Source organism: Apis cerana, linkage group LG2, assembly GCF_029169275.1.
Source record: "Apis cerana isolate GH-2021 linkage group LG2, AcerK_1.0, whole genome shotgun sequence".
Lineage (NCBI taxonomy): Eukaryota > Metazoa > Arthropoda > Insecta > Hymenoptera > Apidae > Apis > Apis cerana.
Genome location: NC_083853.1, coordinates 2,969,143 through 2,989,820, shown reverse-complemented (window position 1 = coordinate 2,989,820; position 20,678 = coordinate 2,969,143). Strand labels below are relative to the sequence as shown.

The following is a 20,678-nucleotide window of genomic DNA, read 5'->3' as shown; positions in this document are numbered from 1 at the left end:
AACGCTTTATACACAATCCTCTATGCGCGTGAATATTTAATCAATGTATCCGTGTCAAGTGGATTTGTCGTCACTTTCGAATCTTCTGCTGAATTTCAGTATATTTCGTTTGCAATTACATTAAATATATTTCATTGAATTTTATTATAATAAAACGGGAATTCAATTTATTTCCACCATAATTTTTGTGTAATGGTATAATATTTTAAATTTATATCAGACGATATCTGATTGTACCTGTTTGAATTTTGGAATATAATATTTTCGAAATGTAGAAATTCCGAAAAAAAAGAATTATTGTATATTATAAAATTCAAACTCACCATCATATTTTTATTTTGAATAAATTTTTTTTTTTAATTTCATCGAAAGAATTATCGAGATAAGAATTATATATTCTATTGAGATTACAAACATTTATTTATTGACATCATATTCAACATTCTGCCAAAAAATAATCTAGAAAATGTGAATATTATTATAATAATTAATAATATAATATAATATAAATTTTCATACTATCTTCAAAAAATTTGTTAATAGAAAATTGCAAATAATATAAAAAATATATTATGCATAAAAAAAAACTATTAAAGGTATCATTTTTAATTAAACTAGCTGATCAGTAATTATATATATTTCAGAAATAATTTCCCTACCCAAAATTTCATTATGAAGAATTAAAAAATAATTAATTATTCTCTAAAAATACCAAAACTAAAAGTTATTCTATTATTACTTCCAAATATTCGAAAAATGCGCACAGTAAAAGCGAATACATTCCTTCCAATCCAATAACTATGAGAATAACACCCAAGCACTTAAAAGTAGAAATACAATTTTCCCTTAGACCAACCTATTGTAGAACTCCAGAATAGCGCGAAATCAATTTAAATTCTACCTAAATGGACCATCTTCCGTACCAGAAAAAAATTCAGTTTTCAGTTTATATAAATCGCCTCGACATTCGCCCTTTTTTACCAACAGATCTTTAAATTGAAAAGAGATAGGATCCTTGGGATGTTCCATTGAGACGTTTTTCTTTTCTTTTCTTTTCTTTTTTAATTTGACAAGCGCCCTGTTTAAATTCAGTTTAAGTCGCGGATAAGCATCGAGCTGGGAAACTTCGTTTTAATTATACATTATTTTAATACGGGTCCTCCCTCTTTTATCGACGGAGCGAACTTTCGCCGTCGTCGTCGAGTTTTTATCAAAGCATCTTCCGTCTCGCAGAAGGGACTCTTAAATTTAGCGTGGTCGTCTCGATCGAGTTGACACTCGCTCGACTTTTTCGCCTTTTCACGAAAAACTTCCGCTCTCCTTTCACTTCCTCGTCTTTATTTCTCGTAACAATCCAGAACCGCCCCCTCTGTCGGAATTAACGCTCTTAACCGAGAACTTCGACTCGAATACGCAAGATTCCGAAGTCGACGAATTTGTTCCGAGTGAAATCTCGATGTAACCGGTCGGCAAAAAGCTTTGATGCGATTTCTTACGACTGAAAGTTCTGGTCGTCGCGACGATTTCAGGATTTTCCACCTTCCTCTTCGAGGTCGTCGATCTACGAAATTAGTTCCAAGTCAATTTATTTATCGCGAAATTTCGATCAATATTATCGATTCCTGTGTAGAATTTTTTCTCGATCACTAATTTCGATTCTTGGAAAAGAATAAAGAAAATTATTTTTGATAATCTCTATGATTTTTTATTTCTCCTTAAAATCTATGAAATTATTCTCAAGTTAATATATTTATCGCGAAATTTCATACAATTTATTACAAGAAATATTATCGATTCTTATATACAATTTCATTATTAAATTTCAGTTTTCGAAATGAAGAATTCATAATTTTTCATCCTCTTTGACATCGATCTAAACGTAATTATTCTCTAGATTAATTTATTTATCATGAGATTTTTCTGAATATCATCAATTTTTGTGTACAATTTTTCATTGACTATAAATCTTACTTTAATCTTTGAATATTTTCTCGATTCTGATTCTTAAAATATTTTTTACTTTTTGTAAAAATTATAAATTATAAATTATAGACTTAAATATAGGAATAAAGAAAAATATTTTATTACTAAGAACTGAATATTATATAATTAGAATTTAACGTATATTTTATTTTAATTTAATTTTAAAAGGTAATTTTAATTTTATTATCTTATTAATCTTCGAAAAGAAAGAGGGATTTTAAGAGTCGATTGAAAGCTGATATTCAAACAGATAGCGATTCTTATAAAACTTATTACGAATTAGAATAACATCGGCGAGTTTTTATATAGCAATTTATTTTATCCTATAAATATTAAAATGTTTATATTTACTTTAAATATTATCATATGATATTATATCTTTTGTCATTTTGCTGGAAATAAAAATGTGGAAAATTATCTCATAATCTCGGCTTCATGACTTCGTTTCCAAATGTAAATGAAATTTGAAAATGTTCCAAATACATAAATGGAATTGGGTAATTGATTGAATACGAATAGAGTATCGATAAGAGATTATTACACAGGTGAAAATAAATGAAAAGGGTATTATAAAATTGATATTGAATATATACAATCAAGAAGTAATTGCGTAATAACATAATCGATGAATTTTTATATTTGATTTTCTTAAAAATTAGTCTTTAAATGAAAAAATTTTATTCTATATCATCTTTCATTTTATCTAAAAAAAAATACAAATTTCAATTTAATAATTTAATAATCGAGTCTCGATCAACTTTTATGTTTTAATTTCTAAGTCTATTTAAAAATATATTAATACTTATAATCAGTATAAATATTACGTATAGTTTACATATAATTTACATATAGAATTACACGTGGCAGCACTTATCTATGTAATTAAATCTAATTTTTTTTCTTTCGATGTATATTGTACACATTCTAATCATAAATTATATCTACATCAATCATTTTCTTCCATTTATACACTCATTTTATAAAATATGTATTTACGTAATATACCTATATTGCGTATCATTTATATTACCTTTCTTTTATTTGCATATTTGCATATTGTCGTCGCGTCAATCTTTCCCGTCGATAAATAAATAAATAAGCAAACAAACGAATAAATCTTTCTAATAAATAATTCTTCGAGAATACTAATTCTCGAAGAGACCCTTTGAGAACCGATTGAAAGTCGATATTCAAACCCTGGCCCGTGATCCACCCTCGAAACTTACGCGAGGGTTAATTTTCAATCGATCGCGAGAGACGCGAATAAAACGGGGGCGAATCAAACGGAGAGAACATCCGACTTCTCGATGGCACGAATTCCCTCCTCTGTGAAACGTCAAGCTCCTCCCAAAGCGGCGATACCTTTGATACGTTTCGCTACTCCTGCGCCGATAAACCAAATGGCGCATCGATGAATCGAAGGAATAAAGCGCGTTTCAATCTCGGTTGAAATTCGTCAAACGCTTTGTCGAAGGTGCTACGAAGGGTGGATCTTTGCACGCCGCTACGATTCCACTTCGCCGGAATTTTCCCCCGCAAACGGAAATAGGATGGGTGAGGAAATCGGTGGAAATTTGAAAAATTCTCTTGTTCTCGTTCAACTTTTTCCTTTATCGTGGTTTCGTGACGATCGTTGGTGGTAAAAATGTAATTCTTTCTCTCTCTCTCTCTCTCTCTCTCTCTCTCTCTCTCTCTCTCTCTCTCTCTCTCTCTCCCCCCCCCCTCTCTTTGTACTTTATTTCTTTTTTGAGATTGAGTTCTTTTAATGAATGAACGTAATAGTGATATGTATAACGTGATATAGATACACGCAATAAAAAAAAGTGATAGAGTGAGATTTAATTTTCTACTATGAAATTCTCTTCTTTCATTATTAGAAATTATTTTTTTAGCATAAAGAAAATTTAATTTTTTTTTGTTTAATGAATAAACGAATAGTGAATGATAATAATAATTTGAATTTTATTTATCCATTTAATATAATTATAAAAGTATTAGTTTTATTATATATTTTGGAAATATATAAAATATTTTTTAAAAAATATTTTGGGGTAACTGATTTTGATATATGTAATTTATCATGTTTGAAGTATGATTATAATAATTATAACAAGTTATTTGTAATAATAGTAGAGGAAATTATTGTTGAATAATTGAATAATTTCTTTTGTTTTATTTAATTACTAATATTATTAATTCCACTGTATATATGTTTCATGAAAATAATTTTGATACCGACTAAATGTTACAATGATTATAATAATGTACAAGTTACGCACAATTATAATTTCGTGTAGCTTGCATGCACGAGTTTTCAGCTAATTACATTAACTGTTAAATAGTGCAATTACTCTCTGTTTAGTTAATTATGGAAACTTTGTTTTCTCATGCTACTTTTCAATTTCATCTATTTTAAATTTTATTATTATAAATTTCAAAGAAAATAAAATTAAAATTCCTGAAAAACAAGAAATCCATCCTCGTCCACTTGAATAAAATGTTCTTTTTCACAACTATGAATTATTTCAAGTTATATTTCCTTGTATTTTGAATTCTTTTTTTTTTGCCTTTCACACATTTTTGCCACAAATGGAATATATTAAAAAATATTAATAATTAAAAAATATTAAATGATTTTCATATAATCTTGAAAAAAATTGTCTTTAATTATCATATATTTGATTAATTTTAAACATATTACATTTTTAGAATTTTATAATAGTCTTTTTAACAATTCTTCACAATTAATACTATCTTAACACTCTAATGTGTTAATTTCCATCATCTATAATTGTAGACGAGAGAAAAAAGTTAACAGAAGGATCAAAGGATAGATACAGTATCACTAAAAGTAGTCCAATTCTCCTCCAATGAATTTTTATAGAAGAAGAACAAGTGACGTCATATTATCCCCACTACTGAATTAACCCATGTCACGTGACATATCTTTGTCTAACCTAGTAGTAGCAGTGGGGATAATGTGACGTCACGTATTCTCCTCCTGTAGAAATTCGTTGGAGGGGAATTGGGCCACCTCTAATGTTTGGAAGTAGCTTACTTCTTTCAACCTTGCAGATTTATCAAATTGCAATGGAATATGTTATGATGTTGATTTCGCGTGAAGAAACAAAGAAGTACAATGGAAAGATAGGCTATGAAAAAAGAAGGCGAAAGATAGATTTCGACTGTCTGACAAGTTGCGAGCATTCTTTATCGGGATTTCTTAGATAGACGGGAAGTGTCTACTATTTTTATTATCCTCGATAGGTATCTTTTACCAATGTTGCGAGAATAACTTATCCCCCATCCTTCTCGGTCGTTGATACAACTCCGAGGACTTGTATCAAGATATAGTATCCCCGTTTATGGCCGTATCTGGCTACTTTTTCGTCACAGGCGAAAAGATACGAGCTTTCACTTTTTCTCTCTTTCCCTTTCTCTCTCTCTCTCTCTCCCCCCCTTTCTCTCTCTCTCTCTCTCTCTCTTTCTTTCTCTCCCTTTTTTTCTCTCTCTCCTCTCCTCTCTTTCTCTCTTCGAATCGAGGAAGTAATCCTTCTTAGGTTGATTGAAACGTTTCCTGCCAGAGGAAAAAACAACTATTCGGTGGAAGGAGCGTAATATGTTTTTCGGATTGATTGAGGAATTTAATTAGATCCTCGAGAGAAATTGGTTTCATTGATTTTATAGTGTGAAGTATAGATAATTAGTCGATGCGTTAAATAGTCTTCTGTTGAACAGTTTTCGTTATTTTTTTTTTTTAACAACTTAGTAACTTAATTAATTTAATTAATTTAATTCAATTTAATTTAAAACTATAAGTTTTATGTTAAATTAAAAGATGTTTAAAATTCATTTATAATTTGAATAACAATATATATATATATATATATATATATGAAAAATAGTTTAAATTAGGATTTGAAATATTCCTCGAATATGTTGGTTAGATAATAAAATAATAGATAATTAAATATAGTTAGATATATAATTATAACTTTTGTCACTGTATGAAAAAATTTGTTTTTAATATTAATGATATTTTTTTTTTGACACATCTCGTACACGAAAATTCCCTTTAAAAAAATTTATATATTTTTATGTATAATATAATGTAATTATGTAATTATATAATTTTTTTATATATAAAAATATTTTTTATATATAATATATTTATATCTCGTTGCAGACATGCGTGAAGAAATTATTCTTTTATAAAAAAATTGCATAACGAAATTCGAACTTTATTTATTATATAATCACGAAAAATTTACTTTTTTAAAAATATTTTTCATATAATTTTCGCAATATGAAATAAAATATTGTAAAAAAAGAAAATTGTAAATAAAATCTATTTTCTTTTCTTTATCTTTTTTATTGCAACAAAATTATATGTAATTAATTAAGAGATAATTAAAATATTGAATAATTTTCGAATATAAACATTTATTACGTGATAATAAAAACACTTCATAAAAGAAATACAATATATAGAAAAAAGAATTAATCTTTTCAAATATGTTAATACATTAAATACATATTCATCTTATATTCAGATAATTAAATAATAATTCGTTTGACTCAAAAATAGTTTAAAAAAAACTACCAAGAAATAACTTATAAAATATTAAATATCATATGGATTGAATAAATATATTTGATAAATATCATACAGACCGGACAATCTTGTTTATCGTGACAACTTTTCATTAATAAACTAGTAGAATTCGGTCATGATTTGAGAAATGGAACGAACGTTGATACATGAAATTATGAGTTTAGATAGCTCTGATTTGATGTTAAACATATATAAAATATTTATAAATAACGTAAAAGTGAAAAAAAAGAAAGAAAAAAATAACTCTAAGTTTTTAAACTGGGAAAAAAGGGAAACAGTGTTCATGCGCTTTGGTTGACGTCACGAAACAACGTATGTACATTCTCTATTCGTCGACAGAGCGTTCCTTCCTTCTTGTTTTTCCGCTTTCCATGAGATGCTCTGCGAAATGCAATCCTGCTGTCACATATTCTGTCACACTTTGACAAGCGGCTGGTAAGAGGCGAACCGTGATATAGAGGATGTTTCAAAGCACGTTGCAATTCATTATCAGTTTTTTATCAGATTATCTTTTCATCAAAGATGAAGAAATGATGATTTTTAATATTGTTAAAAATAATTTGTTTTATGTAAATAATTAAAGATAGTCTATGAAAAATTTATTTGAATCGATTAATGTGAGATATATGATTTATTGTACAAATATTCCTAGTTATTAATGTATAATTATTAATGTATAATTTGTAAATAGAATTAATATACTTATTCATAAATATTTGTTATTAATTCTTTTTTTATTTATTAATTTCTACTTGATTTATTACTTAATATTGAAAATCCGAAAAGTTATTACAATTTGAATAATTTTATTTTGTAATTAAAAACGTGTATGTACTTTTTATATATAATGTAATATTGTACATTAAATGTATAATTTCTGATTTATTATAGTAAAGTTTTTAAATATAAAACATATGATACAAAATTTCTAAATCTTTCTAATATTATTTTTAAAAAAGTAGTAAATATGTGATTCATAAAAAAAATCCAATCATACGTGTAATATTTTTTAAACAATTTTAACACAAAATATATATTAAATTTTAGCTTCAAATTTTAATGATTATCTTTTTAAAAAATATTGTTTCAAAATATTTTTTAAATATTTTTCAAAACTAACTTTGAATCAGATTTTTAATATGTAATAATTTTTTTTTATTTTTTAATAATACTTTGTAAAAGAAATATATTAAAAATTATTTAAAATTTTTAAAATATAAATGATTTCTAAATTTACAATTAAATCAATTTTAATAAAATTTTTCGAAAGATATATATATTTGTTCAAAAAAAAAAGTTACTTCTCCTTGAGATATCCTGTATACTATTTTGGTGAAGACGATCTGCCAAATTTTTCCTCTTTCTTGACGAAACTTCCCGAAATATTGAACAGCCTCTCGTTGCCTGTTGAAACGATATTTCGCTCTGCGAAGTTACAGAGCCCCGTCATTTGTTTTATCATCGTTCTCCCCTTGGTCCTCGAGTGTGACGAGTTGTCGATAACCTATCTTCTAGTTTTCTTTTCACCCACTTCTCGTTTCTTTGCTTCCTTTCAAACTTCCCGCCCTTTTCACCCGAAAATTTATCACCACGTTTATTCATCGTTTCCTCCTTACTACTTTTGCGCATTTTTTTATACGATAAAATCACAAACGGGATACTAAATAATATTTTTTATTTCTTTTTTCTTATTAATCATTTTTAATCATCGCATCAACTATACATACACATTTATTCAAAATTAATGGAATATTAATTATATTATATTTGTTCGAAAATTAAATACACCTGTATATAATAATTATTAAAATCACATGTATTACGGATAAAATATATCCCAAGATTTTTGAATTATATGTTTATTACTAACGATGAAAATGAAAATATAAGTATTAAATTTCGTTATACTTATCGTGCTTTTTTTCAAAAAAAAAAAAAAAAAGAAAGAAAGAAAGAAAGAAATCTCAAAAAGAAAACTTATTTACCACCGAATTCTACTTTAATCTAAAATTTAGAACGCTGCGTTTTTAGGCAAAAATATGAAAAGAGTATTTTTAACGTGCTTATAACATTACAAAAGAATATATTACTTTGTCACACAATTACAAATTTCATACAAATGTTTTGGTGGATGAGCATATCTTAATTTGCCGCACATTGTGCCCACTAAAAAGAACACGGAACACGGGGATGCGTTTTGCGAAAATATCCAGGCGATTAACGCTTACACTATATTCGGCCAGTTTCATTTTCTCGATTCGTTAACTCGTTTCACCGAAGCGAAGCGAAAATATATTTCTGTGCGTGACGTTACCAACGTGGACCGAGAAATGAACGCCCGGAATATGAGATACGAGTATCGCGGTCAAGAGATTAAACAAAATTGCAAATCGTGAAATAACAGGCTGCCATTTTATATTTCTGACCTCTTGCGCCCTACTTTCTACAGATATATAATTGATAAAATAGTTTCTTAATTCAATGAATATTAGACAGTGGCAGACAGTACTCAATTATTATTATACATATATAATTAAATAATCGAGGGAATTAAATTAAATTCGTCGAATGTAATTTCATAATCATCATGAATTAATTAATAAACGAATAATTTTTATACATAGATATTTGTTAAAAGAATGTATTTGAAAGAAATTTATTATAGATAAAAAGTAAATTAATCTTAAATAAACTAATTTAAATATTTATTTTATATTTCGAATATCATTTAAATGATCAAATTTCGAGTGATCGACGTTCTATTATTATTGTATTAAAAAACTTATATGAGTCATCAGTAAAATCATCAGTATGAAAAATATTATTTTCTAATTGCATAATATTGAATAATAATCTTTCTAAATTATATATAATCACATTTATTTTACATTAATTATAATTATAAATATCGTGTAAATATATATTGAAAATTAGCAATATGTAAGCAAATACGAAAAAAAGAATATTAACTATTTCTTCAGAAATAAAAAAGAATGAAACAGAAGAAAAAGGAAAGAAAATCTACATGTGATAGTAATCGCTAGAGAGTAGCATTAAACATATCATAGGACACTTAGATTAAAACAATAAAAATTAACAATATAAAATAAAATTCTTTTTATTTTGTGTAATTTTCATAATTTGTATAATTTAGAGAAACAAATAAGGTAAATTTTATTGTAAATTTTATGTTATTCGATTATTCTAGAGAGATGTTTAAGAACGATTCATTAATATTATTAATAATTAAATTATCGTAGGAGAAGATCCTGGGACCAATTTAACAAAGTGATATTACGAATGGTATAGTTTCCAGAACAAACTTTAAGATTATGCATGAATTATAGAATATTGTTCCGAGTTATTCTGAAGTTAAATTCGATTCTCTGGTACTTTTCTTATTCATTATCAATTTCATCTTTAATTCATACTTTTACTTTGGAATTCCATTTTTTAAACAAGGTTTTACATATTACATATAAATTTATAAGTATTTATATGTATAAAAACTGCATATATGTCATTATTAAAGTTTTTAAAAATTTTATATTAAATGAACGAACAATCTTTTATTGTGCGAAAATTTAATCTGACAAATATAAACATTGAGAATAAAAAAGTTTGTTAATAATTTAATATATAAACGAAATATCCATTCTTTTAAAATATGTATCTATGGATAAATTGGGAAAAAATTCCATATCTGTGATTTATGAATACTTATTTTCTTTGATCCTTCAATCATCTTTCGTTTCATTCAATGAATATTTCGTCGCAATTGAACTATTAAACGTTTTTTTAACGATTCGAATTTATGATTCGTAATTAATATCTGTATCATTCGTAGTACACATTTTTTAAAACGTATCAAAAAATTCGATGAGAAAGATTAAAATACGATATAATTGGTCAAATATCATATCTCTTTATTTTTATTTATGAATTATTCATAATCTTTAAACACACACTTATAAAGATCAAAAACATTCAGAATATTAACACATCTTATCGATTTAAAAAATTTGTGAATATTTATATATTAATATTTATATATTTATAAATTGTTCATATTCGATGAGATTTATATTTTAATTTCCTTTGAAAGTTACTAATTGAAACTTATTTTATTATATGATCAAATAAAATTATTAATAAAAACTAATAATCCTTAAGCTATTTTCACACGTTTCTTCTTTTTCTTCTCTATGAATCCTTTTCGATATCCAATTATTCATCACATTTTATATGATTCTTGTTTATATATTCTTCAAATTCACTAATTAACAGATATCGTATATTTCATTACAGAAGATACACACGATCGATATACCATTTAAATCATTAAACACTTGCACATCGAAAAAAAATATGTTATTCAAATAAAATTACACAAATCAAATATTGATTTAATATCTTGAATATTTCAAAGTATATTTCTATCTATATAGAAATATTCCTATCTATATTTTTTCATTTAAAATTATCTTCATACAATATTATTTTGTAATGAAATTAATAATTTTTAAATGCTTTACAACATCTTGAAAAATTTTCAGATAAAATTATTTAATTTCTCTACATAGTATTACATCTTTCATTGAGCCACTTCAATAAAAAAAAAATTTTTTTCTCAATGAATTTTTTTCAAAAATTATCAAATTACAAAACTGATTGGAACAATTATTCAGCAATCGTAATTACAGTCGCATGGCTAATAATTCCGTCACACTATCGTGCCACGTCCCACTTATAAATCTAGTTCGGTAGCTTAATTGCATAATAAATACAATGACCAACAATGCTGCCTGTCGATACTATGTCATCGCGTTTGTCGTCGTAATTACATCCCTTTATTAATAGTGGAACGAGGAAATGTTGTAACCAAATGAACATAAAAACTTTTTCATCCTTTAAGCGTTGTCCAGGATTACAAAGGAAGGAGAAAATCATCGATGTGGAAAATTGAAAAAGACTAAACCGGAAATAGAAAAGGTATACTTATCTGTGAATCAGAGAACTTCATTCTATAATATAATGGTCTAAGCAATTAAGTTAGTAACAAATTAATCGCTCCTATGTGTATATTATAAAAACGTATATAAGCTTTTACTATTAAATTCTATTAAAGTATTATTTTTATTAATTATTATTTGTATACACAGATTAATTTGTGTTTCCTTCCCTTGCTTTGATATATACTCTCCAGCGTGCCTCTTTTTATTATATTCTTTATTTTTAAATATTTAGAATTTGTTTTTTTTCTTTCAATCAACTGGTGATTTATAGACAAATATTTTAAGTAAACTTCAAACATTTTCGATTGTTCAATAATTCGTATCATGAAGATATTTGCCCGGAATATAAGTAAAACTAATAACATATTATGTATTAATAATATATTATAAATTATTATATATTATGTACATAATATATGAAATATATTAATAATCAATGTAAAATTTGCGATTAAATTGTATTCAGGCTTTTAAATTTCGCTGAAAACATCGAAATATTGAAAATATTGTAAGTGATTCTAATCTTTTGTCCAATAATTGCAAATTAACTTTTAGTTACTGTTTCTTCTCTGAATGAATGAATAAAAAAAAAACTACGTCAGAATTTTTCTTATCAAATTCTGGATTACAACTGCGAATCAAGCTTTAATCGTTGAAAATAGTCGGTAATAAGCAAGGAAAGAAAAGTTGCAAGAGAAGAAGAACAAGAGAAAAATTGGTGGATGGATGGAAGACGAGAAACACGAGTTTTGCGCATGGCACCGACTTGTCATAATAAGATACAAAGAGACAAGTTCTCGCGAAGTGCCCTCCATTCTGTCAGCTGAAGGAAAAAGGGAGTGTGAGGATAACGAGAAAAGCCGAGGAGGGAAAAAAATACGAAGTTCGAGAAGAAATATTTGGGATAGCTTCGTGGTTCGTTTCAGAAATTATCCATCCCCTTTTTCCCCCTTCAGTTTGTTAATTACTTTGTTTGTGTTGACTGGATTTGATCATTTTGGTGGCGTCTCGTTAGCTTGTTTAACGAATTTTTCGTGTTCATCGTGTTTTCCCTTCTCTCTCTCTCTCTCTCTCTCTCTCTCTCTCTCTCTCTCTCTCTCTCTCTCTCTCTCTCTCTCTCTCTTCTCTATTTTTAATAGCTCGTGTTACCGTCGCGTATGGTATTCAAAAGTCATAGGATATTTATCGTGTTTTCTTTGAAATTGCGAAAAGATAAGTTATTAACAAATACAATTATTAAAATTAAGATACTATTCTTGTTTTGATCAATTGAATGAATATAGTAAAAAGATAAATACAATAATGATCAACTAATATAATTATTTTATATTTTATAAATATATATTTGTTAAAAAAGTGTATTTTATTATATTGAAAAGAATATAGCACAATATAATAAATAATATTCGTATTTAATTTTTCTCTTTTATATATAAAATTATAAAAGTATTATTTGATAAGTTTCGTACATATCTTTAAAAATTATATCATTTCATTAAAAAGAATTAAAATTCATTTTCACATATCTTCACAATCTTTATATATTACAGAATTAATATGCATAATATCTTGAATAATTATTGTATAATATTTCATAATATATTTCCTCATATCAAACAATTTTTTTCATAAAATTCTCCCCTTAAAACTTGTATTTCATTTTATGCATCTAGAAAACAAAACAAATTCTATTCTGTACAAAGGATATCATACTACAAAAAAGAATGGAAAACACTGACAATGCAGTGAGAAAAAGAATCTCAATAATATTCTAAACATGTTTGGATCTGATAATACACGGAATTCAGTCGTAGAGAGACAGATATTTGGGACGACTCGATTCCAGTTTGAATTATATCGAGTATCAGTGTGGATTAATTGATGTGTATCCAACCTGGCCACCGAAGTGATTCAACTTCCACGAAAGCGAAATTTAATTTCGTCCCGAGTCACGGTTCGCCGATATTTATGTACGCGGATCGAAGCAACCGGAATGGATTTCCTCGGTTTATTGTCTTCCGTTTCCTCAGGACGGAAGCAAGTGGGGGTTGCGACGTGTGTCGTCGCATATTTCGTTCGACGTGAGCCACCGATACTCTCTTATCCGACCGATTTTCGATACTTCCTTCGCTCCAAAAATCCTTACTCCTTACTAAACTCCTCCAACAATTTTTTTTCGAGCGTTATTTTGCTTGATCTTGGACGGTGGTATGAACTTCGTCTCGTTGGACAATCAACGATACGTTTTAAGATGGATGATAAATAGGAAATTGTGGGCGATTCTAATTTTTTTAAACAAGGAAATATTTTTTTAAACGATTAGTAAAAATAGCATGGAATTGTTATTATTAGAAAAGGTAAATAGAGCGATTTGTATAAGGTATGTGTATGTGTGTAAAAAGTTAGCGAGACTATAAAAATGTAGATATTTTTCTTTCTGAAAAGTATGTATTATCTCTTTCGAAATAGGTCTTTTGGGAAACTATGGTGATAGATTAATTCCCAGTCTTGGTGACAGTGTTGTACTTTTATTATAACTCCTTCCAGTTGGTTAAAATTTCTTGGATATTGTTAGATATTCAAAATGATGATTCTAGTGGTTTTTGATTTTTGGAAAGAAAAAATTTTGTGGAACTTGTACAAATTCCAAATTACTTTGAAATGTAAGTATTGCAATATTAATCTCTAAATTATAATAAAATTTCGATTTTAACAAATTCATCTAATCATTGAAAAAACGAAGTTGAGTTTGTTACAAACGAGTTGTTACAAATGAGATATTTCATTGATTGTAATCAATAACTACTTTCTTTACTTTTTATTCGTTCTCATTTTCAAAATCGTTTGTCAGATACTTCCATTTCATTTTTCCTTTCGATATTAAATTTTTCAAGTACATAACATTCTATTTATCGATCATTCATTTTCATAATTTATAATTCAACATTTATTTAACTTTCTTTATAAATTATGAATATTTATAATTTGCAAGATTGTATATTTAATATAAATTCTTTAAAAAATTTGTGTTAAAATTTAAACAAGATTAAAAATTTTCTTTTTATATTTAATAAATATAGAAAGATTAAATTTTAATTGAATAACAAATCGGTCATCTGAAACAAGAGAAATGGATTTAATTTTAGTTGAACTTTGTCCTCCCTTTTTTTTCGAAATCCACAGAGATAGAAGGTATTAGATCTTGTTTTGATTGAAAAAATATTTTGGATTACTTTTTTGAAGGCATTAAGTGCCCAGCTTAAGTGCAGAAAGCTTTACGGTACAATCGATTAGCCTTTAATCTTGTTTTAATCAAAAGCTGTATAAAATCGGAGTCATTTTTAATTACATGTTTATTAACTGAAATCAACGTATAATGAACATATAAATATCTAGCTTGTCGAATCTTGATAGCCTTATATGAATATACTCACACGTATATAATAACCTGAAACCAGAAAACTTCACATTAGACAAAATCTTTATATATATTCAGATAATTCGGAATATAATCAAAATATTAAGATTGTTTCTAAGAATAATATCTAGTGTCTCTTTAAATCTCTTTAATTTTCTTTTTTCATTCTCTAATAAAAGCTGCCCCCAAGAAAAATACAAATTTCATTTATTTCTTTATTCAAATTATTGAAAATAAAATAGCGAATATAATCCTCCTTTCCTCTTTAGAGGAATTACACGAAATAAATTCTTATTACTGAAGCAATAGATTGAATAATATACCTAATCTGTTAATTTCTTTCTTTCTAATTTAATCTGCTATTTCGTTTGTTTTCTTTTTTTGAAGGAATGTCAAAAGTATTGTTTAATTTTTATATAAAATATTAGCAAAAATAAAGTTTTAATAAATGAATATCAATAGATTCGTGACAAGGGTCCCGAATATTGCGTCGGGGCCCGCGTGTATTCGAATACAATTGCGCCCCCTTTGATCGCGATTATAATAAAACGGAGGAAATTGAGGGGCGACGGAGAAGAAAGGAGAAAAAGGAAGGAAAAGGAAAAAATCGGAAGTCCAGATTGGTTGGAACAACGGGCCACGATCCAACGAGTGATGGTGAAGGAGAGAAGGGGTTGGATGTATCGCTTTTTAGCGGGCACAAAACGGATTCGCGACGTTGTTTTTCATTCTCATCGGAAAAGAAGCAACGTGCCATTTCCCTCGAATCCATATCCGGCCGCTTGGCTCGACTATCGGCCAAATGTCGATAGACTGTTGCCTGACAGTCAGAATACAAACGGGCCGACGATATTGCTATAAAAATACCGGTACTCGTGTATATACACATATGCGCGCGCGCGCACGCACGCATACCTCCTTCGCTTCTCCTTCCATTTCTCTTTTTTATCGCGGTACAGGGACGAAATAACACGATCATCTGGAATATCTCATTCCACTTCTCTTTAAATGATAATAAAAAAAAGGCGTTTTAGATAAAGATTAAATGGTTTCCCATACATTTTGTCATTTATTTTTTCGCGGATATGAGGATGAAGGTAATTCTTTTTTTTTTTTTTTAATGGAATTTTTAATGCACTTATGGAAATAGGTTATTTTCCATGAAATGATATTCAGGAAAATAAATCATTTATCGGTTTTTTTTTGTACGTATTATTTAATACGAGGGAAAATTAAATTGTTAAAATTTATCGTATTATGCGTAGTTTCATAGATCTTGCAATTTTATTACCAATTTGATAATTCTTATTAAAAATATCTTTCAAGAAGAAAAAAGATCTTTCTTATGATGATATCGAAATACCTGTATATTTTCCAAAATTATTTTGTTCACCTTGTATATACAAAAAAAAGCATGTCGTTTCTCTATATATCTTTCTTTTTTTAACTTTATTTCATGTTTGATCACGAATAATTCTCGAAACTCGAGGTTTCAAAAGATCCTTTCCATCTGTGCATTTGACAGATTGATTCGACGTAACAAATAATTGTTCGTGATTTGATCGATTAATTAAAAAACAGGGGAAATAGAAAACCAATAGAAAAAAAAATTTTTTTCACTCTTTTTGAGAATCGAGATCTACAGTTTGCACAAAAAGTTTATACGAGATTGCGAAGGTTTCAACAACTTTGCGTTCCTCGCAACCTGGAAATAAGTTGCAAATTAGGTTAATTAAACTCTAGTCAAAAGGAGTGATTTTTTTGTGAAAGCTCTGAAAAATAAAGTTATCCCCTTGAATCTGTACACAACTTTTATTTAGGACACCAGGATACGTAGTTTTCGGAATTTGTCGTTTTATCATTAGTTGTTGACTAATTGCAAGTTTTTCTCATTCAATGTTTGTTAGGTTTTCTAAAATATTTTGAATGATGATAAATTATAAACTGTATCATAATTTTGAAAGTAAAACTACCAGTTTGTAATGTTTCTTAAATGAATAATTTTGCATATATTAATATACATATTACACATTTTCAATAATTACAAAACTAAAATTCAAATCATTCAATAATCAGTTTTAATTATAACATTTATTGTACAAATAGAAAAATGTTTACTTTTATTTCAATCAATAATTTTATGATAAAAATTTTTTTCCAATCTTTTTATACAATGTAAAATTAAAATATTTTTAAGTATATATTGTTTTATTTAAAATATAAATATAACACGAATATAAACATTAACAATATATATACAAACATCAACATCTTTTATAATGTATGTCCTCTTATAAGGAATCTTTTTTTATATTCTTGATAATATATAAAATAATATTTGAAGATTTAATAAAAATTTTTAATTGTTCATAATCTGGTATATTATTCTTAGTATTTAGTATTCTTAGTATTCTTAGTATAATATTTTACAAAATAAATATAGAAATGTAGTTTATAATTTCTGCAGACATAATACAATTTTACCATCTTTTGTTACGTGGATTGCAATAACCTATATTTCATGCTAACTTAATCTCATGTGATTAAATATGTGAGTAAATATATGACAAAATCTAGCCTAATGATATTATATAAGATCACTGTAATATTTTTTATCTATTTGCTTTATTAAGCAATTTTGTTTGTCTAATTTTTTTTATAAATTTAAAAAATTTTTTGAAAAATTATAATAAACTGAAATAATGTAAAAATTCTTACTCAATTTATTCATAAATTATGATAAATCTTACGAAAAATTAAGTTATCATTCATTAAAATTAGTCTCAAATTAGGAAAAATAAAATATCTAAGTCAGCTCGTTTTAATTTATTCTCTATGACATTATCTCTCCATCTATGTAATGCACATTATATGTGTATAATCTTACTATCTTCATAACATTGAAATCACTTAGAATTTATTTGTAGATCTTGTATCTGGAATCTATATGCACAATTTATTTCACATATTTCTCATCGAGTTTTCTTACCAATTCCATAACTATGAATTCCAAGTTTCTTAATCCCTTTCTTCGATCCATATTCCTTGATTTATTGTTTTCACAACTATCAACGAAACAAACTTGTATTACTGAAGCAATAGATTGAATAATATACCTAATCTATTAATTTAATTTTTTTCTTTCTAATCTAATCTGCTATTTCGTTCGTTTTTTTGAAGGAGTGTCAAAAGTATTGTTTAATTTTTTATAGAATATTAGCAAAAATAAAAATGAAATATAATCTTATTTAACTTTTAAAATGTAAAAACAATTCATTACTTACTACAGCAATTAGAGAAGCAGTTGGTGTAACATATATATATATATATATACGTTTTTCTTCTATTTTGAAAAATATTTTTCAATTATATTACACCAGCTGTTTCTTTTAATTGCTACAGCTAACAATGAATTATTTTTATTATTCTCTTATATACATTTTATAAAATGTAATATATATTTTTTCTTCTAGATATCCATTCAATCAATATTTTAGAAGAATTATTTATATTTTCAAAAGTCTTAAAAAATTTTTATTCTTAATAAAATATATATCGTTAATACATTACAATTAATATCCATTACAATTAATAATTAATTTATGTAATGAAATTATGATATCGTACGAATTTCATAATCCAAAAATTTTTTTTAACTTTTTTTTTTCGTCAACCTCATTAATATTTCTATTATTAGCAATTAATCATTTACTTTTATACAATAAAATATCAATATAATACAATTATCAATTATCAAGTAAAATAAAATATTATTAGTGCTTCGTTAATTATTAAAAGATTTTATAGTGAAGAATTCTTTAACAAATTTTAATCCTTTTTTTTTTATTTAGAATAATTTTAATTTCAAAAAGAAAAATTAAACGTATATATATGTATATATATTCCTCAAGTGATTGATTAAATCAGTGATGAAATAAACCCAGTTCGATTATTACGAGAAATTAAATTCCTTTTTATTCTTCGCAAGCAGTTACATCGTGTTCAGATCACGCTTTATGGAAAGACGTCAGCAAATTCGGCGATCTCGCGAAATTACACGTGCTCCCGGAACTATTACACCCGAATGCTTCCGGTAAAACCGAAAATCCGAGCCGAGCTATCGACGCGCGGTTTTCAATCAACAGATGCATTAATGTTTCAGACGGTATACTAGGAGGGTAAATAGTTGGGGAAAATAGGTCAAAGTTGTTACGATTCGTCAGTCGATTGTTACCACTGTAAATGCAAAGCTTTTTTAACGTTCTAAGATATTGATTTGTTCACCGGAGTAAAAAAAGAACGCAGACAGCTGCAGAAGTTTTTTTATATAAGGAAAATTGGATAAATTAAAAAATTTAACAATAACTTAACAAATTTCATTATATATGAAGTAATATTTTTAGTAACGAAATATCTTTTTCGTTTTTTTAAATATATCTTTGTCATAATAGAAGATAATTTTGAATATATAGAATAAATGTTTTTGATATATTTTGATTCTATATTTTGATATTGCCATTCATAATATCGTGTAAAATAATAAATAATTTTTACTAAATTAATATTCAATTAATTTTAAGAAAAAGAACGTCATTTATTTTGATATTATAAAAATTTTGAATTTACATAAATTAAAAAATCAAAATTCATAATTATGAATTAAAAGAAATCACATTTTTAAAGTGATAGAATAAAACTGTCTCTGTTACTGGTATAAATAAATTTTCTTAATTTCTTTCAAATAAATATATTTGTAATAAATCTTTAAATCATAAATAAATTCTTGAAACATTATGTCATCGGAAACGAGCAATTGATTTCCAGAAAACTCGTAGCTACTATTTTTCGTTTATTATCAATATGAATGTTTGATGGAATTTGAGTAACTTGCCGACGACAAAAGGCAAGATTTATCCTTCAAAGTTTCGAATTTTCGCCTTTATAGCCAACAGACGTATCATAAAGTCGATAGTCTCCGCGGGGTAAAATAAAAATTACTTTTTAACAGTTGTTGGAATCGATGCGTTTGACGGTGAGCCTCAAGTCTGGAAGAAACTTTTTGCTTAACTTCTAAGTTGAACACGAGCGAGAGTGCTGCTCCCTTCTCGAGAAAATTACGCCGTAGATGTGATACAAGAAACGTTCATGGTCCTTTGGAAAAGATCGAAAGCTAATTAGAAGGTAGGTTGGCAATTAGTAATCGGATAAAATTATTTACACGAACAACTTCCAGTAGTCAGGTATATATGGAGAAGAATGTATGTCAGCTGAAGAAACTTTGCACATTGTTAGAGAAGAGTGGAGTAATGTAAATGCATGGATGTACCATTAAAAATTTCGCAAATAACTCTGCATCTTCTCTTCATATCATTAGTTGAATTAAAAGTTAAAATTTGAATTATGAGACGAAAGTAATGAATAATATAAATAGTAAATTATTTAGTTATCCTTATTTTTTTTATTTATTTCATAAAAAATTTATTAATATGATATTTCAAAAAAAATTCATATTTTATTATAATTATCATAATTAATATTTAAATATTTAAATATTAAATGAAATTTAAATAGTGTAATTTAATTTTTATTGTAATAAAAAAGTTTCAATTTAATTTTAATTATGATATAATTTATTTATCATTATTAT

At 26.5% G+C, this 20,678-nt stretch overlaps 1 protein-coding gene across 5 annotated transcripts in view; it reads left to right on the top strand.

The window, feature by feature from the left end:
- Nucleotides 1–20,678, top strand: part of LOC107992647 (insulin-like growth factor-binding protein complex acid labile subunit) — a 439,321-nt gene that overhangs the window by 378,428 nt on the left and 40,215 nt on the right. The window lies entirely within an intron of this gene.